This window comes from Perognathus longimembris, chromosome 15 (genome assembly GCF_023159225.1).
Source record: "Perognathus longimembris pacificus isolate PPM17 chromosome 15, ASM2315922v1, whole genome shotgun sequence".
NCBI classification, from domain to species: domain Eukaryota; kingdom Metazoa; phylum Chordata; class Mammalia; order Rodentia; family Heteromyidae; genus Perognathus; species Perognathus longimembris.
The window spans coordinates 55,956,360-55,981,455 of record NC_063175.1 but is presented as its reverse complement, the minus strand read 5'-3'; positions in this window follow the sequence as shown (position 1 = coordinate 55,981,455).

Here is a 25,096-nt window from a genome sequence, read left to right as displayed (position 1 = left end):
TAGGTGTTCATGAATATTCTAGGTTAGCCTTTGGGAATATCGCTTTCCAAACCCAAATGGATTAAAGTCAGCAGTTTTATTAGGCCCTATTGTACTCGAGTTAAACAGGTGTGGTCTTTCTGTGTTTCCCTTGGGTGGGGGAAATGCACAGAGCCTGGGAACGTCTATAAGCGGTGTAAAAAGCAATGCAGAGGTGATCCCACACTCGGGGAATTCCCGGGCCATTGGCAGGGCCCAAGGCCTCTGGAGCTCAGTCCTCCTGCTCTGAGAAGGGCTGACTCCCTGTGGTCATGCTCTTCACATTTCCAGTCATGTTCGGATAGCAGACTCTAGATTTTCATTTCGTTCTGAGCCACACAGAGGATGGGTGCACAGAGCTGTGGGTGTTTTGCACACGTCATTTGGTTCCTGTACTCTGAAGTTACAAATGATACGTTTCAATAAGACCTTATTAAGACCCTGATGCAATGGGAAAGACGACGGGAGATTGTCCCTATGGAAAGGCAGGCTCTGAGGGGGGAAGTTCTGGGAGTTTGTTAATAGTTGGGTGAACCTGTACCTCGATGTTCTTCAGTGTGAGGGACAACGTGCTTGCGGCAAATGTGTCCAGAGAGAACACACGGGACCTTCAGACCTGGCACTTGCAGTGTTAGCTTTTTGCCCAATTTTTAAATCTTTGTAATTCATTTAAAATCATGATTATCCGAATTAGGGAAGGGAAGGGGGAACACCAAAATGGTAAGACAAAGGATAAAGGGTGAACCAACCCAACAGAGACATTCACAGGACAAAATTAAGTGTACATTTCTGGGTGGGGCGGGTGGGGTGGGGGGAGGCATTGGTGGGAAGGGAAGGTGGGAGAAAAATGAGGGAGGGGGTAAGAAGCATGGCAAGAAATGTACTCACTACCTCATGTATGTAACTGTAACCCCTGTGTATGTCATCTTGACAACAAAATTTTTTAAAATTCAAAATAAAGCAAAATCAAATCATGAACTAGAAGCCAACTTTTCAATGTTTCTGTTTCTGCAATATATATATGTACATATATATAGAGAGAGAGAAAGAGAGAGAGAGAAAGGACTCTGGAAAAAGACTGTACATTGAAGTTGGAAGTTTAAGTGTACTTAAATCATAAAACATGGCTATGATTGTTTTTTGGTTGGTCATTGAGTTTGGTTGGCCAGTATTTGATTGAGAAGTTTTGCATCTATGGGTGTCAAAGAGATGGATCTGGGGGTTGGGGATATAGCCTAGTGGCAAGAGTGCCTGCCTCGGATACACGAGGCCCTAGGTTCGATTCCCCAGCACCACATATACAGAAAACGGCCAGAAGCGGCCCTGTGGCTCAAGTGGCAGAGTGCTAGCCTTGAGCGGGAAGAAGCCAGGGACAGTGCTCAGGCCCTGAGTCCAAGGCCCAGGACTGGCCAAAAAAAAAAAAAAAGAGATGGATCTGTAGTTCTTTCTCTTTTTTTTTGTAGTTCTTTTTTATTGGGTCCCTGTCTGGTTTTGGGTCTGGCTTCATGAAAAGTGTTTGGTAATTATCTCTCTCTTCCTATTTTATGGAAGAGTCTGAGGACCATTGGTATTAGTTCTGCTTTAAAGATCTGATAGAATTCAATTGTGAAACCTCAGGATCTAGACCTTTCTTAGATGAGAGGTCTTTTATTGCTTTTATAACCCAAAATTTGTATAGTGTTTTTTTGGCCAGTCCTGGGCCTTGGACTCAGGGCCTGAGCACTGTTCCTGGCTTCTTTTTGCTCAAGGCTAGCACTCTGCCACTTAAGCCACAGCGCCCCTTCTGGCCATTTTCTGTATATGTGGTGCTGGGGAATCGAACCCAGGGCCTCATGTATATGAGGCAAGCACTTTTGCCACTAGGCCATATCCCCAGCCCTGTATAATGTGTTTTTTATATCATGAAGTAAACATCGGAAAGGCTCCTTCATAACAAAATGCTTATTTCTTGAAGTAATTCTTTGCATATAACCTCAATACGAAACCTGATGAAATAACATAAATGTAAACATAGCTCTAAATATAGGTTGAAGAGATGTGTGCTCTGAGAACTTCTCCTTCATGTGGCTTTCTAAAATGATAAATAACATTCAACAATTTTCCAGAATAAAGCAAAGGGTGAAGTAGGTGAATTCCTGTAAAAAAAAAAAAATCAGTGTGCATCACAACTGTAAAACAGGTCCTTCGTCTTCCCAGGCTGAGGGTGTGATCACCCAGCGTAGAACTCTCAGCACCCTGGCCTCACTCCTCACCACAGATTATTCCTGTGACAGCCCAGGATCACACACACATTCTGGTCACCACGTGGACCTTGCACACACCGCACACACATCACGTGTTCATTGCTGTGGCTCATTAGGAAGGAACGGGACTCCTATTCAGAGAATACTGTGGGCAGATCCACAAGTGCACAAACCATCACAGTGCCCCTAACTTGAGTTTGACCAACATGAAAAGGGAGGCAAGAGCTCTGTCAGAGAGCAACGGTAGGTGAGGTCATCCCTGTGAGATACCACAGAAAATAAAAGGAGGCTGGAAAGCAAGACAACTTGGGGAGGTTTGATGAGGCAATGTAGCAAGACAGAAGGTAAGAGGAAGCTGAAGAAGTCTCTAGCATGAGACCTAGATTCTGGCCCTGTGGGTGGGTGGGTGGACCCTGCCCCTGGAAATGGAGATGGTGGGTGGGCCCTGCCCCTGGAAATGGAGATGCCAGATGCCAGAGGCACAAACTCGGTGGGAAGATGGCCAGTCTAGTTGAGCGTAAGTGCCCACTGATAGACAAAGGAATATAGGCTTAAAGAAACATATCCACACATCTCTGTGCCAGTGTATATTCTGTTACATATAAAACATGTATGTGTTATATATAAATATGTGCCCCTTTAACTGATTTTGGTATCTACGTTTATTGGAAATAGGGAAAGGAAGGGGAACATCAAAATGGAGAGAAAAGGATAAAAGATGAACCAATGCAACAGCAATACGTAAAAAATTATGTGCTGCAAACCAACTGTACAACTCACAGGAAGGAGGGGAGGGAAACGGGGGGGGGAGGAGGGAGAAAAATGAGGGAGGAGGTAGTAAGTTGGATAAGAAATGTACTCATTGCCTTACGTATGAAACTGTAACCTCTCTGTATATCACTTTGACAACAAAGAAATAAAAATAAATATGTGCTTACCTGCGTATTGTGTACACCTTTGTGTGTATGCGGACCAATGCAGACATATATGGCATGCATGTGTGAGCTATATGCACAGGTAAAACTCTACCATTCAGGGCAAAAAAAAAAAAAAATTCAAGTCAGCGAGCGGCCTATGGCTGATACTGTGAGCATCAGGAAGAACATGTGACCTTAGGTGAGCAGAGGACTGAGTGAAACACTGGGGAAGAAGATGCTTCAGGGGAAAGAGGATCAGAGGATCCTGCCACAGAGGTCTTAGAAGGGCAGTAATGTTCACGGTGGAAGCATTATCAACCATGGAATTCCCAGAGGAAGTTCTATGATGTGCTTACTGAACACACACACACACACACACACACACACACACACACACACACAGAGCACAGCACAGGGCCATGAAGAATACCAACAAAAATGACCTTTACATAAAACTGACCCATTTCTATGCAAGCGTGTGAGGCAGATTTTAAATGCCATCTAATAAAGAAATCATGACACCTACATTTCTATTTGTCTGCTTGTGTTCTACTTGTAAGAAATGGCTGTTTGGATGAATACTTGTGTAGGTGTAAATGTTTGTACACAAAAAGTGTATTTATAATCTTCTTTGGCCTTACTCTCATCACTAATATTTAAGAGTCTGAGAGCAAAAGTCATTTGTATCTTGCCATGTGCCATTTTATAGGTTTTAATCTTTGCAAGGAGGACATTTATCTTTAATGCCCCGCCCCCCGAAATAAATGTTACTAAACCAAATGCAAGTCATTCTAGTCTTTTGGATAACCAGACAAACGCGTGAAGGCTCATATTTCTCTCACATGCACGCCTTGCTAAGAAACTGCTTTTCATGCAATGTTCATTACATATGCCTAACTTGAAGTCCGAACTCCTCCTGTGGATGAAACCGTGGCGATGACCAATCTGACCACACAGATTCTGTAGAAGGATCCAGATGTCGAGGGAAATCAAACACTTTGCACATTGCCTAGGAAAGGCGACGCACTGCTGTCCCCTTTATTGAGCTCCGACAGTGCTTAATTGATCCTAGCACGAGCTGGATTCCGAGAGCGTTGTAAATAGAAGATAAGAGACAAAGATGTCCACTGCCAAATCACATCAATGGTGTAATTGCCAACAGGCCTTCCTGCCATGGAGATATGTCATCTTAGCAGAAATGAGCTTGGACAACGCAGTGACAAATTTCATTAGCACGGGGACTTTCTGCACCCTTAAGTTAGTTCATCAAAGCGAGGATGAGCGGAGGCAGAGTCTGAGCGGGCCCTCCCTCCCGCCGTGAAACAGATCCACCTGGTCACACTGAATCACCCCCGGACAGCCTGGAAGAAGAGGGCCTCTGAGTGCCACACACGTAGAGCAGGGCCCTCCCCGGAAACGAACTCAGACAGCCGGGGGTCACGCCGGAGGCGCCGCCGTTTGTTTTCTCCAGTGAGTCCTCACTCTGAAGAACAAAAGTTAATACCTTATATAAAAAGAAGAGTTCTATTCTGTTACGCAGGGAACATTCAAATGCAGAGACAACATTCTCTGAACGTTTCTGCTGAGATTTGCACTGACCAAATAAAAACACAACATTTTTGTCATTTGGATTCAGTGCTTTTTATCAGAATCATGTGGTATGAGACTTAGCCAGACATGCTGGAAGGTGGAGGAAATGCTCAGACCCATCAAGTTGGTACAGCGTGTACTCAGGGAGAAGTTCTCAGATACAGTCATGACCTTGGGGAGGAGCAAGAGCAACTGAATCCCAGAAATCCCATATATATATATATATATATATATACATATATATATATACACACACACACATATATATATATACACACAAATACATATACATACACATATGCATTTGTTCACATAATAAATATATGTATATATGTATATAAGTATATATATGTACATAACAAATATATATATTAGGATAAAAGTAACATTATCCTTGTCAGAATGTACCGGTTTACCTTGAGCTATTAGACTCAGGCCCAACGCTGATGGCACTGGGGCCAGTTGTAAAGCTTTCTGCACCACTATCATGGTTTATTTATCCCTAGTCTGCTGAGAACTCCCGCTAGGGGGAAACCAACCAGCAACTCGGGCAGTCACGGTGGTGGCCTCTCAGGGTGACTTCAGTCAGGTCAGTCTGAACTTCAACATCATCCATTGGGATGCAGTTGTCTTTTGAGTTTTGCTTCCTTCAAATCTACTGTTCAAGTGAGGCACTGTGTAGCAGAATGGCAGCGTACGCAAAGTGCGTTCAGTGTCGGCTTGCTTAGAGCAATGAGGAAGGCACTCTTCAGTCCTCCAGGGTCCGGGTGAGTAACTGGAAAGTCCCTAATCTGCCTTGCATGTAGCCATGATGGGTACGGACAGGGAATCATCAAAATGTGTTAATCTGTGGTTTGTACACATGGTATTAGAATCCCATTGTAACTGAATCAACCATTTTGAGTTTAGACAACTGAAGATAACCCAAGCCCATCAAGGAAGGTGCACTTTCTCACAGATCTTGTTTAATCTGGACATTTGTGGGCATCATAACACAAAGGAGGGGGGAGGATGCAGTCAAGAATTTACTGTCTGTCCTACAAAATTAAGAGGCCCGAGGGAAGGGCTGGGAAGGGAGAGTGTTGGAAGTGCATCAGATTCATAAACTGTTAAGTGACGACTCCTTTGTGCAACCACTTACAGGCAATAACTTAACGGCAGGTGTTAGTCAATTTAATGATTGACTTTAACATCTCTACAGTCAGTGCATTTCTCTCTTCTACCTGGGACTCTGCACCTTGGTCCTTCTTCCCTGGACGTATGGCTGATTGCAAAGCAGGCCCCCCGGCCATCCTCAGGTCCAGGGAAGCTGCACCCAGAAATTCCAGGGAAAGAAAACTCTTTACTAAAATCCAGGACCATTAGATCCAGAAATTCTGGGTTAATTAAAAAAAATCTTTTAAAACCAATTTGAATCTTATTGGTTATGATGTGTACGAACTGTATGTTTGCGCCCAAATCCCAAATTACTATGTTGAAGAGCTAACCTCTAGTTTGCCAGTTTGATGATATTTAAAGGTGGAGCCTTGGGGGATGGAGTTAGATGAAGTCATGGAGCTAGGATTCCAATCTACCTGGAAAAGATACTACAGTGCATTCTCTCTCTCTCTCTCTCTCTCTCTCTCCCCTCTCAACCCTTCCATCCCTCCTTTCCTGTTCTCTTCCTCTTCCTTACTTGATCATGGTAAGGAAGAAGAGACCTTGTAAGCACACAGTGAATGAGCAACAAGCTCAGAGAATGAGTGAAAGCTACCTTTCTAGCCCTTGATCTAAGATTTTCAGGTTCTAGACCTTGAGATGCAAAGGTCTGTTGTTTGGAGCACTCACTCCACGGTGGCACACGCTGACAGTACAATGGAAGTCCCTTTAAAATGTTTTCATTTCTCAATCTTCTTGGCTCTCAGGTAATTTTCCAGAAGTTCTCACTGCTCCTCTTAGCCGCACTGCAGTGGTGTAAATGATGCAGGGTGAGGTGATGCAGGCCTCCTAACAATAGGGGGGTTGAAATAAAGTTTAATGTGGCCTGAAAGAATGAGGTTTAACCTTGCATTACAGGACTATTGAAGGGTCTAAGGTAATGGAGCTCGTAGAGGCATATGGAGAATAATAAATGTAGAGGAGATTTGAAACTCTAACCAGCGGTGAGGAAATAATGCAATTCCATCTTCTTAGTAAGTGGTCTGTGTGCTAATGCCGGATGCTTTGCCAAAGGCCTTAATTATGGCTAAATGAAATCGAGGCAACTCCCTTATCACCTCATCAAGTGGAAATGTGGGCATTTGACAGACAAGGTTAAAGGAAAATGAAGGACTGCTATCCAACTGTCACCCAGCGTAGCCCTCCCGTGTTCCATTCGCTGCTCCCGTGGGGTGGGTGAGAGAGGGATGGCCCTTGCTAAGGGGTGGCGCCTCCCCTTGCTGTCTCAAATGACTTCTGGCTAGTTGATGAGCGCTGCCGGCCATGTGGACATATGTCACGTCCTGCTGTCTGACTTTGAAATCGCAGCACAGTTCTGAAGAAGGTGTGCCCCGGGAGGCAGCTAAGGACGGAGGCGAGTGTTCGGGACATGGCCACGAAGTTTTCTTCACCATTTCTGGACTCTTAGTCATGTGGCAGCTCTCGTTAACCTTGCCCAAGTGTTCGCCCAGCTTCAAGCGACTTAATTTCCCAATTGTTTACTTGTCCTTCCTTTTCAAACATTCCAGTCTAAGGAGAGCTGGCCTCTGTGGATATTTATCTGCTCTATTTGTGCACACATCATTTGCCGCTCTCAGGGTTTTTTTCCCCTGGTCAGAAGGGGAAGCAATATAAGCAAATAGATGGGAAACAGTGGGGCCTCATGGCCGAGAACACCGAGAGGGCTGTGAGCAGAGCTCGGCCCTTGGGACAGCCGGTGCCGAGCCGCTGCCTCCTGCCCAGCCAAGCACAGTCACGGAGCCCCGAGGTCTTACCCCTCACCCCGAAGCTGGCTTGACCTCCGGAAACGCTCAGCGCTTGCATCTCTTGCACAGTAGGAGATTTCACCCTGCAGTCTGGGCTGATTCCCTCCAGTGCCCCTGCTCTAATTAAATTGAAGCTGACATGTTCGAGGCTGTCACCAGCCAGAAGCACCAAGAAGTGGAAGAGGTAGATGAAATGAGTCAATACGTTAAAGGCAACAGACTGACTCTATTTCTGTTTTACCCAAAGGAGGACTGATCTGCGGCTCCCAGCGTCACATCTGCCATTTCTGCGTTTTAGGTTAGTACCTAAGAATTAATAAATAGATGAATGTGCCAATGTTTTCTCCCACTGTCCTGTGCTCACTGCAGATGCAGCAGGCATTAGTGGGGCTAGGCATGGCACTGACAGGAAGTCCTAACGCCAACGCTCCAAAGCTGGTTCAATTTCCATTACTACCAGGCTCTGTGTTCACATCAGACTGACAGTGCATTGTAGATAAGGTCTAAAGAGAATAAATTAAGCCATGTATCATTAGTAGACATTTGGGATCCGACAGAGGATGACACATAGCACCCGATCCACATGCTGTTATGAAGCTGACCAGTCAGGGGCGTTTGCTCAATCTCACCTCTATCGCTTATACCTAAAAGTGCATTCTGTGCTTCGGAATGGTTGAGTGTTAGTAGAATAAAGCCATTAGGAAGATTATGTGAGATAATATCAGAGAATGCAGTCCAGTACCTGGCACATGGCAGCCTTTGATTTCAGTTCCATGACTGTCTGCAAATGAAGTGGAATTTCCCAGAAACTAAGCTCTTTCCTTTCCTTTCCTTTCCTTTCCTTTCCTTTCCTTTCCTTTCCTTTCCTTCCTTCCTTCCTTCCTTCTTCCCTCCCTCCCTCCCTCCCTCCCTCCCTTCCTCCCTCCCTTCCTTCCTTCTTTCCTTCCTTCCTTCCTTCCTTCTTTCCTTCCTTCCTTCCTTCTTCCTTCCTTCCTTCCTTCCTTCCCTCTTTCCTTCCCCCCTCCATTCCCCCTCCCTCCCTCCCTCCTTCCTTCCATCTTTCCTTCCCCCCTCCATTCCTCCCTCCCTCCCTCCCTCCTTTCCTTCCTTCCCCCCTCCCTCCTTCCTTCCCTCCTCTTCCTCTTTCCTCTCCTCCATCTCCTCTTCCCTCTCCTCCTCCTCTTCCTCATCCTCCCCCTCCTCTTTCTCCTTCTGCTTTTTGGTGGAATTGAGATTTAAATTCAGGGCCTTGTGCTTACTAGGCAGCCACTGTATTACTGGAGTGAAAAACTAACCAGTTTTCAGAACTTTGAGACAGTTAGTTGGATGCAAGATGATCTGTTGATTGAATTTCGAGCCTCAGTGGTTCTGACTACATCCAGTTCCAGTGTTTATTGTCACACCAGTTGGGGTTCTGTTGCCAGGTGCACTCCAGGCCTGATAAAGTCAGGGTGGGGGTGGAGGGCGTGGAGGAACAGCTGCAGAGGCTCCTCCATATTGATATGGCTTCATATTTTCTTTTTTTAAAACAATGTCTTTTAAGTTGTTGTACTTACATTTTCATATAATCCCACAATGACTGAATAAGCAGTATCAACATGTTCTCATTTCATGGGATGAAATAAGTTTCCAAGACAGTCTAGGGCTAAACTTTCCTATCAGTGGAAAGATCTCCAAGTTTCTATCTGGCTGGTAGAGAACAGTGTGTTCGGCACACTTTGGGTGTGCCTGTGAGGACATTCCCCTAGGAATTGCAGGGTGCGGGTTCTCACCCAGGGATGGTGTTGGTCCTTGATGGGTTGGAAATCTGAGTAGGCTGTTGGGAGGTGGCGGTACTGTGGTCTGAGGTCTGGCTTCAGGAAGTAGGACCCTGAGGTGTCCTTCAGGTTAAATCTTGTCCTGCTCTCTTCCTGCTATCAGGCTGCTTCCTGGATGCCATGAGCCTGGTGACTCTGCCCTACTAAACCCTCGGCCCCACTGGGCGGAAACATCTGAAACTTTGGGCTAATAGGAATCCTTCTTCCCTTATGCTGTGCTCTCAGGTATTGGTTTATTGCTCTGAGGCCATTCTCGCTTGTGGACGGCACTTCCTTAAGACAGGAATACTTTTTCATTGTGCTTAAACTCCTATATTTGTCCCTGGAATGCCATTTTTTTCCCTCTGTTAAAATCCTTCTCTCTTTTCCTCTAAATATGCCACAAATTCTATAGCCATGTGACTCAAGAAAAAGTCTTTAAATTAAGGACCTGGATTAACTCTTGTAGATTAATTTACTAAAAACTGTATTGTTCTAAGCATAAAGAAATCTACTCGGTAAAACAAAGATGGATTTGCTTTCAAATAATTTTGAAGCCAATGAACTGCATGTGTTTTCCTCTTACGAGCCTCTGTGTACTTATTCTTGTATTTAAGATTATAAGCAGACTGCTTAATGTGTGTTATAAAGTCTGACCACAGCGCCTATCTTCTACCGCTCCTTTCATTGAATATCTCTTATCTTGGTTTTCTATACACAGGAGAGTTTAGAAAGCCATTCTTCAAGAAGACTCGATGAGTATTGGATGAGGGAGAGTATTATAGGATGGTGGCTAGAGCAGGATAGGTTGAGGAGGACCCTTTGACCTGAGAATATATTATAAGGATATGTATGAGGGCAAAATCTCTGGGCAGAAGAAAACAGAATATGATTTTGCAGGGATGGCAAAATCTCTTATCAACAGCTGATGGATCCTTTTGCAAAATTCACAGTGGTTATACAATTAAACGAGAGAAACTCTTACAACAGATTAACTGTCTCCAGGCTGTAGCTTGTAAATGTCAGTTCCTCTTAGTTCTTCAGTCTCTCGTTTTGTCATGACATTAGCTAAAATAAAAAAGCAGTCACATGTCAGGCACGGTGCTTTCTGGAGTTAAAGGTTTCAAGAGTGGTGGTGTGGGAGGAAGTAGCACTACTTCTAGAAGGAGGGGATGTAGAACAAAGTCCCCAGGGTGATGCTTGTTGTGGCAAGCCACGGTGTCAAAGAGATAAGAAACAAGGTATTTGGGAATAATTGGCAATTCAGGACAGAATCCATGAGAGGAAACATGGGGGTGGAAGTCATTTCATAAAATGAAGGCCAGGGTGAGGCCCAAGGAGTAGAGAACTTGCCTAACCACGAGAACCTAACTTTCAACTACAGTACTGCAGAAACAACACATCACAAAAAGGTAGCTCATAAAAAAATCAGGTAGATGACGAGCTAACCATTGAATTTTAGTCTGGGAGAGGTGTGGATTTATTCTGCACTTCAAAAAAAATTATGGCTAATGGTGTGAGTCTGTTGTACTTTGAACATTATGCAGTTTTTAGAACTTTCGGTTTAATCACAGTGGTATCACAGGAGTTCTTCCTGTTTCAAAAATAGTGGTTTTCATCCTCGTTATTTTTCCCACCCAGCTTTCTCCTAGCTGTCACTGCAGAGGCTGCAGTGGTAATGATAGGAGGATGATGGGTGAAATGCCAGCCCTAATTAGAGACTTGATTGCTCTGTAATAAAAAGGCCCGGCTTTGCTTTGGACGTTTCTGAGTTGTCAGGTGGGATGAATGCACCATGTCTGCACTTTCATTTCCAAATGTGAAAAATGTGAATGTGCATTATTTATACTTCATGGCTGTAATTAATTATGTGTCTTTGGAAATGGCATCCCCGGAGACAGGAGATTTTATGTTCAATCTGTATGTGCATTTGTAAAACTAATTTGTTCTCATTAAACATTTTGAGGGTTTATTTGAGCTAAACTCAGGAGGCCTTTCTCGGTGTCAAGCTCACAAATACAAAACAAAAGTCTAATTTTACTTTTACTAATACACTACGCAGTGCCCAAAGCATTGTACTCGGGGTACCGTACTGAGTATGGTCGGGCTGTAAAAATAAAAAGACATTTGGCCTTCCCACAATCAACTTTTTAACTTGCTTGAAAGAGGTTGATTTAAAAAAATGAGCACAGAGAAACCTGAGCTTCTATCACTTACTAAAAGAACAGTGTTTCTTCTGTGAACTTTTAAGACTGTGAGATAAATTGCCTAAATTGTTTTGTTACCCTATAGGAACTTAGGATGTAGTTTGCTTTGCTCTTACAAATTTGCCTGCCATTTCTTCTTGTTTTAGTTTCAATATTTCTAATATATAAACCACTCATACTGAAAATTTGAAGATATTCTCTCAAGTATCTTATGCATGCCTTTCCTTATCTGTACTAAGAGTAGATTGATTTTCTTTTAAGCAGATTCGTAACTGACCTAAAATGTTGAAAATAACTTGTTTATTTTATGTTCGCTGTAATTAAATCTGTTCACTGTACTTGGACAAAGTTGTATTCATTAAAGTGACATTTACCAAAAAAATAAAAATTTAAAATTATTTTCATCTATTCCTCTGGAAAGAAATTTCTAGGTTCTCTTTGTTTTGAAATAACTAGATAATATTTCAATGGGCTATTTTCACAGATGTATCCAAGTTATAATTTCTATTAAAGCAATAACATTATTAGTCAGTGAATTGTAGAGTATTTACATCTGAAACAAGCGAGTTGGCTCCCGTGTTCTGAGGACTCCATCTTTTGTTAGTATTTTCTTGTTAATTTCCAGCAGGATGATGGGGGTTAGACTAGCTGATCTGCCTGTTTTATTTTATCCAATTTCAGAGATCACTACCCACGACAAGATTAAGTAATTATTCCTCTCTTTATTTGGTGGTTTTAGAGACCATTAAGCTTATTTTGTCTACATTGGGAAAGAAAGCAATTTTCTATCCAAGGTATCTTTGATTCTCAAGAACTTATTTTTCATTAGAGTTTATCCCATTCTTCTGGAAGTCAGACTTCAGCATGCCTAGCTATTGCTAGAGCATGGTCAAGAACCTCAAGAGGAGGAGCGAAAGACTGCCATGAAGCTATTATACCTTGTCCTAACAGGGTCACTGACTTGTTTTCAGGGTAGTTATGAGAAGGAGTCTAATGATCAGAAGGAGGGAACTCTTAGCTGTGTGAACTACTGGTAGTGCAAGAGACAGTACCATGGCCTTCACTTGTAGACTGGCTGCCAACTGAAGACTCAAATTAAATTGCTCATTGAGTGAAGTACAGATCATGCACGACACATGACAATGCCACAGGAAAGGAACAAAAACTACTATAAGAAGAGCCCAATGGATTAGATTCTAGATAGAAGACTACAGAGCAAGACATTAGTAAGGATGCTTCAGGATGAGGTTTATATCAAATAAATCAAGGAGCTCCAAGACGTTGGTGACAAGAAAACGACACTTATTGAACTTACAACCTGAACACCAGTGATAACTCTTGCCAGGTGTCACAAGGGCAAGACAAAGGTCAAAGAAGATCACAGTAAAATCAAAGGTATGATCGTGTCTTTAATGAAAAGCTTAGAGGGTTCTTGCAGGTCTGGGCATTTGTCAGGTGCACAGTAATTGGAATTTGTCAAAGTAATTATTAACACCAGTAGTCTAGGACTCTATGTTTGGTGAGCATTAAATTTGGGGCTCTGAGTTTTTGCTATGTTTTAAAGAAATATACATGATACTGAAATTATTAACTATTTCTGAATCTTTCTTTCACACGTAATTTCATAGAATGGCCATATTTGAGGGCTAGTGATTTTCTTTTCCTATAATCTCAACAGATCGACTTCAGTGTGTAGACATTTCCTACTTTTAAAACTTCCATTTTTTTTTAGTACTAGGATGTAAACTAAGGGTCTTTTCCTAGGTAAACCAGGGCTGTAATACTGGAAATGTATTCCCAGCCAGTGTGCTGCTTTATGTTTTGAACAGAGTCTTGATTCTTGTCCAGGATGACCTGTTTCTGCTTTGTGTATAGTTGGGGCGACAGGCATTTTTGCATAGGTCAGTCTTGAATTATGATTCTCCCAATCTCAGCCTGCCAACCAAGTAGGATTTCAAGTATAAGCCTCCATCTGCCTTCATTTACATTTTTTGTGTCTTTTTAAAAAATTCATATTTGGTGATTTCTAGAACCATTAATCAAATAACCTCTATTTATATGATAACCTCAATAACACATCTTGAATTCACATCAACACATTAAGTTCCAGGAGAAATACTGTAATATCTACAAATTAGAACGATGTGAAATGAAATTATTATGTGATCAATCTAACGACTAGTCTCTAAACTATAGGGGGAAATTATTTTCAAAAGCTTTGCTTTTCTAAATTTTAATTTTGTTCAGATTTGTTTTGCCAGCCTCATTAGTTACAAGATTGTAACAAATAAAATAATTTTCCAGTTAAAACTGAAAGGCAGTGTTATGTATTATTTTTAGTGTAACATTTATTATTTTTGACTCTATACTACAACCTACTGTAAAAATAGTCCCTTTCTCTCCTTCTACCAACAAACATTTTTCTTTGGTGGTGACAGAAAATAAGAAAACAGACCATTGAAAATGGCTGACTCTTGTTTTGTTTATTGTTTTATTTTTTAAAAAATGGTTGCTATAAATCAGTTCTACTCAATTCTTGCCACCATGTGACTGGTCCACTGATCACGCCATGGTCAGCCTTTGAGGTCAGGTCATTAGGACTCTCTCTCTCTCACTCTTCCTCATCTCCTTCAAATAACCCCATCCCAAATCATGAATAACAGGCATGGAGGTAAAGACCTGGGGGAGTGTTTGCATTTAACATCGTGGTGGGGCTGGAGTCAGTGCCTCCTGCAGGACGAGCCCACTGGCCGCGTCTCTGTCCAATGCCACAGTGCCAACCAGGAGCAGAACGGGAGCGTGGGCAGCACAGAGTTGACAGGCACACGCCATCAGGACTTAATTCTTCGTGAGAAGCTGGCTTACCAGCCTATCGCCAGCACACCCCACAATCATAGTTGGTCTCCCCATCTCTTTTCTACCTACCGTTTACTAAATCTTCCTTCTGATATTTCAAACAATAAATGCCATTTTATACCCTCTCATAGTGTATTCAACAATACCTTTCTCCTTACATGTGTTTCCCCATTGTCACTCGTTAGAATATATTTATTTTTGAGGGTAGTTTCGGTTCATAGCAGAATTAAACAGCGAGTAGAGTTACCAGCAGCTTCACCTGAGAAAATGGGGCAAACGTGCTGGTCTAAGAAGCTTTGTAAAGGAAATTCAATAAGAAGGACGGCAAAGGCCAGCGCGCAGGAGCGTGGCAGCGCACCTGACGTAACCGTCTTCTGCGGGGCGACTGGGCGCTCTGATAGCACACACAGGACTGGAGTTGAATAGCTAGGTAAGCTGCTGTTAGAGAGTGGGAGACACATTTCTCACTCCTGGGGGTAGAAACAAGAGGCTCATGATCCTGGTGCAAGGAGTGACGTGTTAGAGTTATGAGTGTGAGTGATTGTGTGTCCATAAACACATTTAATACAGATTCAGAAGGTTACCTATAGGCGTGCTTGCCTATGTGTGCACATGGGCAAAACCATGGCCCTTCCCCTTGCTTTCCCAGCTGGGAAGATCTAGAAGCAATGGTTATCCATAGCAATGGGCCCCTGAGCTCCAGGATTTTGTGGACGTGCACCAGTCTTGGTCTTCTTTGGAGGATGACTGCTTATAGGGCTAAAGAATTTATAGACAAACGTGGGACATTTTGTAGTGCCCGAAAGCAAGATCCTCATATAATGACGTGGCTGATAAAAAGGACCTAGGTCCCAGCTGAAGGAGCTTCCCATGACTGTGCTTGAAATAGTTTGGGCAATTATCGTAAGAGTGAGATTATAAGCCAAAAGAGAAAATAAATATCCACAGGTTGATACCAATGTAAGTCACTGAATTAAATAAGGAAGTGAATAAACTAAGGTGAGCAGATAAGTCTCTTTTGCAGAGAAGAATTCTAAATAATTCATGTGGAAACTTGCTCAGGAAGTAACAGAATAAATAACTCACCACTTTTGAGTGGCCTTCCTTGTGGAAAGTGCAGATAGACAGAAAAACAAAAACCCACCAAAACAAATAACTGTGAAGTGGGCTAGATACTTCCAGAGTCAGGTGATAGAGGCAAACTTCACAAAAGATCATGTATCTTAATATCAGGAGCCATTCAAAAGGTGACATCTCTTTCAACAAATAGTGAAAAAGCAAATCAGATGATCATACCCATTGATGGAGAACATCTATCATTTGGATCTGACACAATCTAATACTTCTGCTTGAAGACCCTCAGCCAGTTAGCATTAGAGGGAAATCATCTCAATTTGATAAAGAATATCTGTCAAAACCCTGCTTATAAATTTATTCTTCATCATGCAACATGGAATCTAATGGCATAGTACATACCAAGGAACTATAAAGAAAACTAGAGTCCAGCAAGGTTGCCACACCTAAGACCATGCTAACAACCAAAACCCAACCCCACTTCTATATACCAGCAACAGACACATTTACCTCAACATTACAGACAAAATACCATGTAGTATAGTTTTTGTAACATGGTAACACTGGGGGAAATGCTTAAAACATACACAGAGCTTCTTTCATATGACTTCAGTTCCATCAGTACATTTCCATTTTACAAAGCTCATTTCTTCACCATCTTTAGAACATGAAGAGAAGCTGTCTAGTTTGTGTTTGTCAAAAGTCCGGACGTACACCACACGAAGCCTCAGCGTCGCTGGTGCTGTGCCCCATGCTGGATACAGCAAAGGGACCTGGCCTGGGCCCCGGCTACTGCATCAAGCCAGTTCCACTGCAGCAAAGTCCACAGATCTTAAATTATTTATATCTTAAAAATGTGGCACTTCTGCCTTTGGCTCCATACCAGCACAATTGCACTGTTCTCCCATGAGACAGTATTTGAAATAAGCTCTAACTTAAGTCATGACAACAACCACTGCGCAAAACAGCTGAACTTGGCTTGGCAGAACAGTTTTTCTACTTCATTATGTTTCTCAGCGTAAAGCTGAGTCCACCTTCAATCTCTCTGTGCTAAGCTGGCAGTTGGTACTTAGATTTCCTTCACCCTGTCTATGCCCTTGTAATGCCCTTCTATATCATGCCCAATATCTTACATATAAGTAAACAAACAAACAAATAAATTTCTCAGGTAAAACGTGTCACTGAAATCTCACTACTCAGATACTTTTATCCCCCATTTACAAGCAAGGAAGCAGAAATTGTGAGCCATTTCCCAAGCAGTGACAAAGAAAACATGGCTTGAATTCCAGATATTCTGATACTCAATGGAATGTCCTTCCCATGCCTGAATGGTTACTTGTTTGCACCAAAGTCTGCCTCCCATCATAGCCTATTCTCACCAAGCCCTCCATTAGAAACAGCACGATCTAGAATCATTGGTATGTTTATAAAAACGTCCAGGGGTTGCTTAGGCATTTCCACTGGCAAATGAATCTGGAAAGTGAGTATTTCAAGGTCACACTTCCTGAGGTGGTGACAGAGTGTGAAAAGCCATAAGAAAATGCTTGCCTCCAATTTCCAGTCTTGAAGGAAATTCCCATACTCAGGGAATTTGAATAGATGAGCTGACTGGGCCAATGGAAAGTTTGGACCTTGAGATTAGGCTGGGACATTAGCTTTAAGGAAAATTTACTTGAAGCTAAGATTGAGAAATAAGACACATATTAACTGCTCCAATTGCCACATATCCAACAGCAATGCTTTTCCTCATTTGTTTAATCTGTGGACGTTTTGCCTCTTTGCCACTGCTCCATTTATTTCCTTTTCCAGGCATAAGGCATGTCTCTGCAGACATAACACGCAGAGAGAGGCAAAAGTTCCAGCTTACCCATTTCTAGCTTCTCGTGTGGAATCTGTTCAACTGAAAAGAGCCTGATAAGAGTATAGCAGTACTGTGTTCTCAGTCTTGGGTACTGGGAACTTTTTCCTTGAGGCAGTCTCTCCCTTAGTGCCCAGAAGAGAAAAGGTTCCTTTCTCCCCACTTGCTAGGTTTCTCAGTGTCCCTGTGACCACCCAGGTGAAGGCGTTCCCCTTCTCTGGGCACAGAGTAAGCATCGATGTCACACGAAAGTCATGTCCTCAGAAAGAAGACAGAGAATTCCCTCACAACCTCCTCCAGGAGAAGACGGCTGAGGAAGAGCTGAGAGACTTTCCTGATTCTGCTGTTTCCTTCTGTTTTCCCTTTGGGGCTAACACATCCTGGGCCCTATCAAGTACCAGCCCAGAGGCTGCAGGACCTAGATGAAGTAAGGACATGAGCTGGGATTAGAACCCACGTCTACTTGATTCTGTCATTCTTAAAACAGGAACAGTGGTGATAATTCACGAAGACTCTGGACTTAGGCTAAGTAACACAGGGGACTTGAATGATTGACATTCTGAATCTCTTTATAGTTACCATAAAGAGATAGCACTTTTACCAAGTATGATGCAAAAATTAGATATGTGTAAAGAGAAAGTAACCATTATGAAGAGCACCGTATGTCTACCACTAATTAAGAACAATAGTTGCCCTTCTTTTTATAGTCTGCCCTGTGCCCGGTTGTGTCCCGTTTCTTTCCCTCCTCAGTGCCAGCTGTTTCGGTGAATGTGGTGTTTATTGAGATCCATAGGTTGAAGTGTAGGCAGTAAAGCTGTGCGGTTTTGGCCGGTAAGCTGCATTGGGCTTTACAGACTTTCATCCTAACTCATGGGCCCTTCTGGAGCGTGAGTCTCTTGTTCACAGTTTCACGTTAGAAGGTAGGAATTGTGAGGTGGTAACCTTTCTGCACAACACCTTAGTAATAACAATAAAGTTACATCAAAAAAAGAATTGCAACGGAAAGAACAGAGAAACCACACTCGGGTAGTGGGTAGAGAGTCCTAACACTGAGGGAAGGAGCTGATGCTGGAATTTGGGGTGAGATGTTGGGGAACTGCCTAGTGAGCGCTGTCCTAAATCCACTGTGGTTGACCGGGACAAGCTGTCAATGGGGCTTCAGTGCAGCAGTCGACGGCTAGTCAAGTGCTACCAAAACTGTGGTTTGAGAGGCTCTAAGAAACTGCTTCGAAACAGCATGTCTACCTTTCATAAAGTTGACATCTTCAGGATATCAATTTATGACATCTCTTAGTTAAAAGTAGCTCTTTTAATTTGATACACGTTATATACTTTATCAACATTTTTCAATCTTCTTGTTTGCACACGGCTCTACCACTTGCACCACGCTTCCCGTTCCAGCCTTTTGCTGGTTGATTTAGAGATGAGAGCCTCCAATCAACTAAGGGTCAAGTCCGGTTCTCTCACTTGTGCCTGGCCTGGCTTTGAACTGTGATCCTCGGATCTCAGCATACTGAGTAGCTAAAACACTGTAGATAACCCGGTTGATGATTTTAACTTTTTTTTCCCAAAATATTTATCACTCATTTTTGGCTTCCCTGGAAGCACAGGCGAGACCCTTCAGGATGAGTAGGAACAGAACTACAGGAGGGAGCTCATGACTTGTTCCTGATTGTGCTTATTACACCAAGCAACGTCATCTTTGTAGGATTATCACCTTTGGTCATTTTTCCACAGCCTTCTGGGGAAAATTTTTATCACGAGTGGATGTCAGGTTGTCTCAACGATTTTTCTAGAGAGGTCTTTGTAGCAATTAATGTCTCTTATATGTTCTTGTGGCAGAATTTGTAAGTTTATTCATTGGTTAATTTTTCCTAAAAAATTTCCAGCTGTTTTATTCTCTCTATTCCATGTTGGGCTTGTTTTGTCGTGGTTTTCGCCTGCATTCAGGAGGATGCTGGTCTGCTGTGCTTTTCCTGGGTACTGAGCTTTCTGGCATCAGCTCCGTAGCTTCCTTTGGGCACTGTTGTGTAGAGTTACTTTCTATACCCTGAACTGGTTCCTGAGAAAGGCATTTGACCTTTCAACGCTCAACCGAACTCTGTAAACTCTGTGGACAGGATGCTTTCATTAAAATTTATTTTCTCTACGTTTCCTACTTTTATTAGTGTAGAAAAATTGAACAGCAGCAGAACAAAGAATCCATTAATAAATCAGCAAATGAATTGAACAGCCCGTTTCCAGTAGTAGGCATACAGAGGATAACATGTATACAAAGAAATGGTCCACATTTTTTAATGATGAGAGAATTACAAATTTAAACAATTTTGAGATTCTATCTCACTCTAGTCTAAATGGTTACCATCAACAATAACAGAGGCTGGTGAGGATATGGGAAAAAGGAACTCTTATATAAATATAACTTATATTTGTAATATTGAAAATATATGAACAGGAATTCTTCCATTTTTTCCAGATTCTCCAGTTTGTTAGCATAAAGGTTTGCAAAGTATTCTCTTAGAATGTTCTGAATCTTGCTTGTTTCTATGGTGAAGTTCCCGTTTTCATCTCTAATTCTATTTATTTGGGTGAGTTCTCTTCTTTTATTTTTTTTGGTCAGCTTTGCTAAGGGCCTGCCATTTTTGTTAATTTCTTCAAAGAACCAATTCTTTGCTTTGTTGATTCTTTTTATGATTAAAAAAACTAATTCATTTATTTCTGATTTAGTTTTGATCATTTGTTTCCATCCACTGGTTTATTCCTGTTTTTCAAGGAGCTTGAGGTGCATCATTAAAGTGTTGATTTGAGATTTCCCCAATTTGTTGCTGTAGGCACTTCTGTACATTATCTTTATAATAAAAATTATGCAAATAATGTAAGTACATAAATAGGAGGAGGGGGCCAGTGGGAAAGGAAGGGAGAGCTTGTGGAAATGACCTACGTAAATATATATATATATATATATATATATGAAGATAACACAATGGAACTCATTAAAATTATTTGTCAAAAGGATGGAGAAGAGATAAGAAGGATTAATAGATGAAAGATGTCATCAAGATACCTTACAAGACAATACGTTGTAAGCTGTACAACTTGGGAGGTGATTGGGGCAGAGAGAAGTTGGGAGAAAAATTAGGGAGGAGGTAACAAGTTTGACAAGAAATGTACCCACTGCCTTACATGTGTAACTGTAACCCCTCTGTAGATCACCTTGACAATAAAAGCTTAAGAAAAATTAACAAAAGATAACTTATATACATACAATACATATAATAATGAACCTCTATTAAGTTCTCAATATGATTTAAACTGCTTTGTTACATGGCAACTCCTTAAACTGCTTTCTTATATGGCAACTCCTTTGTATAACTACTTAAAGATAAAAGCAAATAAATAAAATAAACAAAATAATAAAAGACCTGGTTCTCTAATTTTTATTTCCTAAATGATTTTTTTTAAACCTGGACAGGACTGTAGTAATTTTTAATACTGTCTCAAACCCTTTAACCCCAGTGACCTTGTGGTTTGTTGCATTAAGATCCAATGGTATTAATTATAAAAAGAAATTATGGAGGATTTTGTGGTAGGCAGCATGGTAGATGTTGGAGATACAGGAAGAGGAAGAGTCTTAGAGCATGGAGTGAAGTTTAAGGAGAGGATGGCGTATTCAGAACGGAAGTCAGTCCAGGAAGATGGGCTGAGATGAAGATGCCCCAGATAAATTATTCATGTCTCCAAAGAAGAATAAGAAGTAATGTGTGGTTTTAAGCATTGCCTATTAACCTGGTCACATGTAACGTACTTCACTCAATCAGATTAAATCTTTTTATTTCAAGCCATTTCATTATTCTCATTCTAGAGTAAATCTGTAAATGTATTTTCATCCATGATTTCATTTCTGATCCCCCTCAATTGAATGCCCTAAGTATAATATGAAATAATTTTGAGTATGTGGACATTTAAAGAAAATGTCCTTATTGGAGATCTGATTTTGTTGCACGTAACTCGGTTAGAGGCAGACAGAGCAGGCCCCGCGGACGCAGCAAGGCCGGGAGGCGAGAGTAGGTCTGAAGCTTTCCCTGTCACCAACTGGTCGCGTTTGGTCAGGCGTGGCAGTTCCTCCCTTCCTCCTCCTCGGAGGCTCGGTTTCCTCCGGTCATTAGTAAGGGGCACCAGCAAAATCTTTTCCCCCCACAGTTTCCGTTAGAGTAATAGTCTTGGAAATGTGTTGCTAAAAGGACGGCTTTCAATTCATTTCACTCTGCTCCGAAAGGACTTCCGCTTGCAGGCTTTTCACTTGGCATGGGATTTAATCCCTCTGCGAAGCTTGCATACAAAAGTGGGTTCCTTTCCACCCCGATTCGGTCTGGCATCTGGACCACCACACTCCCAAGCCCGACCTGCGGCCCATCAGGGCTCCGGCTTCAGTGGCCTGGGCGGGCCTCTGTGTCCACACTTGGCACGTTTTTTTCCCCCCTATTCTGTTTGTGTGATGGTTTGGATATGAGGGGCTCTTCAAAAGGGCTAGGGAATAGATCACTGGAGGAAGATCCTTGGGGTTGTATCTTTTCACAACACTCCCTTTGTCCATCTCTCTCCCCCATCAACTTCTGTCTCTGTCTCTCTCTCTCTGTCTCTCTCTCTGTGTCCGTGTCTCTCCATTTTTCTTTGTCTCTGTTTCTCCATCTATCTCTGTCTCTGCCTGTGTCTCTGGTTCTCTTCCCCCCCCCCCCCGCCCTCTCACCTCTTGGCAGGAGGTAAACAATTTTGTTCTGTCACATGCCCCTGGCCACCATGGGTTTCTGCACCACTCCAGGCCCAAAGCAATGGAGAAAACCAGTCATGGACTGAAACCTCTGAAACTGTGAGCTGGAAGAAGTCTTTCTTTCCTGTCAGGTCCTGGTCCCAGTGACGAAAAGCGGGCTCCATCTGGGTGTTTTGTTCCTCATTCCCCCTGGTGGTTCAGGTCTTGACTCAGTCTGTGCCTGCAGGAGAGTGCAGCTGCTTCTGGACAGCCAGACTCTCTCCCGGACAGCATGGCGTGCTCCCGGACAGCCCAGTGCACTCCCGGACAGCCCGGCACACTCCCGGACAGACGTGTGCACTCCTCTCAGAGGCCTGCCCTCAGCTTCCACAGAGCAGCCTTGCAGCCACTGCGCTGTGCCTGTTTTCTTAATGAAGACAGTTTAACCTTCCAGGACTCCGCTGTTCTTCTGGAATCCCAAATTCAAAGAGCATTTTAAGAATTGGTACTGAGACAGTGTCTGAGTGACAGCAAACACCGGCAACTTCAACGGTGTCTGGCACAGAGGCCCTGCGTTCTTTTTCCGTGCAATAGCGGCACCGTAGCTGCTTCAACAGAGCGTAGAAATGAGCACGTAGAAACGAGCACTTAGCATGGAAGTCCATTTAGGATTTTGCATTGCATTTTATGCCATAATTATTCTCTGTCGCATTCTGATTCGCACAGTGAACATATTATCAAGTAGCCACAGAAACGGCATTGGATGAGAGAGGGCTCTAATATATTGTTTCTGGGGTTCTTTGTGCAGTGGGGTCAAATCTCTAATGGAACGTCCACACAAAGGCACCTGCTTATACAGCAATCCTAGGAGCACAGAAAGCACTTAGTGTGTTTGGTGTGTGTGTGTGTGTGTGTGTGTGTGTGTGCACATGCGCGCATGCGTGTGGGCACTTGCACAGCTCAGCATTTCCAATAACCATTGGCCCCGTCATGACGTAATCCATCTCAATAGTGTCCCAGCACCCATGGTCTCTTTGACCTCTCAAGGACACGGGGGGGTGTGTGTGGGGGTGGGGGGGCAGTTCCTTAGACGCCTGCCCTGCTCGCCCACAGCAACGCCTGCTCTTGACTTTGGCTTTGCTTCCAACACAGTTGTTTCATCGTGACCTTGGTAACAAACCGATCATTCTGGAGACGACCACTGTGTACTTTCAGGCCCTGTGCTCTCTTTTCTTTTCTGTCTTGGTTGACTTCTGTGACTATGTGGAGGAGGAAACCCTGTGGGGTCCCGAGGAGATGGGGTGCCTCAGTGTGGGTAACTCAGGCCCATGGACTAGGTGTGGGGGGGTGACAGGCTGTGAACCAGGCCAGTGACACCTCCCCTGCCAGCTCGTGGAAGCCGCCCTGGCCTGGGCAGCAAGCCCACGGAACACTCTCTCTCCAAGGGTCAAGACCTTCTCCAATGTCCGTCCTGAAACATTAGTATTGCCTAAGTTCCTCTTGAGGCTGAATGGTATTTGGAACATGCTTCAGTTCACTTTTCTAAAAAGCCAAAAGCTTCCTCATCATATACCTTTTGGCTGGATTTCTTAGTCTCTGCATAGACACTGTTTTCTTTTTTGGGTTGGCTGTGGGGCTTGAACTCTAGGCCTCGGTGCTGTCCCTGTGCTCTTCAGCTCAAGGCTAGCGCTCTACCACTTGAGCCACAGCACCACTTCCAGCTTTCTGGTGGTTCATTGGAGATAAGAGTCTCATGAACTTTCCTGCCTGGGCTGGCTTTGAAACGCGATCCTCAGATCTCAGCCTCCGGAGTAGCCAGGGTGAGAGGTGGAAGTCACCAGCGCCCAGCCGCATAGCCACTTCTTATCCTTCATTTTTCTGGAACATTTGCTTGCTGCTTCAGGATAGAATGATCTTGTGTCGTTAGGACTGCTGCCATGGGAAGTGTCCTTGATTCACCAGTAGCTATGCGACCTTGCTAAGTTACTTCACCATTCAATACTAGTTTTCCCGTCTATGAAGGGGAGTAAATGCAGGCATATGAAGGCTCTTCATACTATGATGCACTGAAGGCATCACCCACACAGAGAAGTCAGCATTACCTACTATAAATTTTCTTATTCATATCTTTTAACTTCTTTATTTTTATTTATTTACTTCTTTGGTGTTGGTCCTAGGGCCTTGAGGTCAGGAACTTGTGTTCTTGCTTACCTTTTTTTTGCTCAAGCCCAGCACTCCACCGCTTGAGCCACTGCTCCATGTTTGGCTTTTTTTGGTAGTTATTGAGAGATAAGAGTCAAATGAATTTTCCTGCCCCAGCTGGCTTTGAACCACAATCTTAGGATCCCAGCCTCCCGATTAGCTCTTTTGTATCTCTATAACAAATTAACAGCAACCTTAAAGCAAAACACGTTATGCACTCCTATGGCTTTCACTGGGATTTCAGGAGCAGAGCTAAGGGGCAAAGACGAAATGACGCGGATGCTCTGAGTTCCATTTACTCACCTTTGCTTGAGGCCACACACCCGCTGTCGTTCACTGGCAGGCCACTGCGTCGCGGGTGCAGTAAATCATCGGGGTTCACCGGGCTCTGCTGAGGCGCGGGGGCTTGAGGAGTGTGCCCCTGGGTTCGGGAGCAGCTCTGGCAGGGTGCTGCGTAGCTGATGGATTTTATGCCATGACAGGGTCAGGGCAGGTTGTCCTCAGCCCATTAGCTGTGGAACCGTGGGACCAGCGCTGCCGTGTCCCCCGCGGCTCCGGGCTGGGTGCTGAGCAAGGCCCGGCCTGCTGTGGGGCCGTTCTCGAAGGGTGGTGTTGGGTGGCGGATGGAGTCGGGGGTTTGGCTACT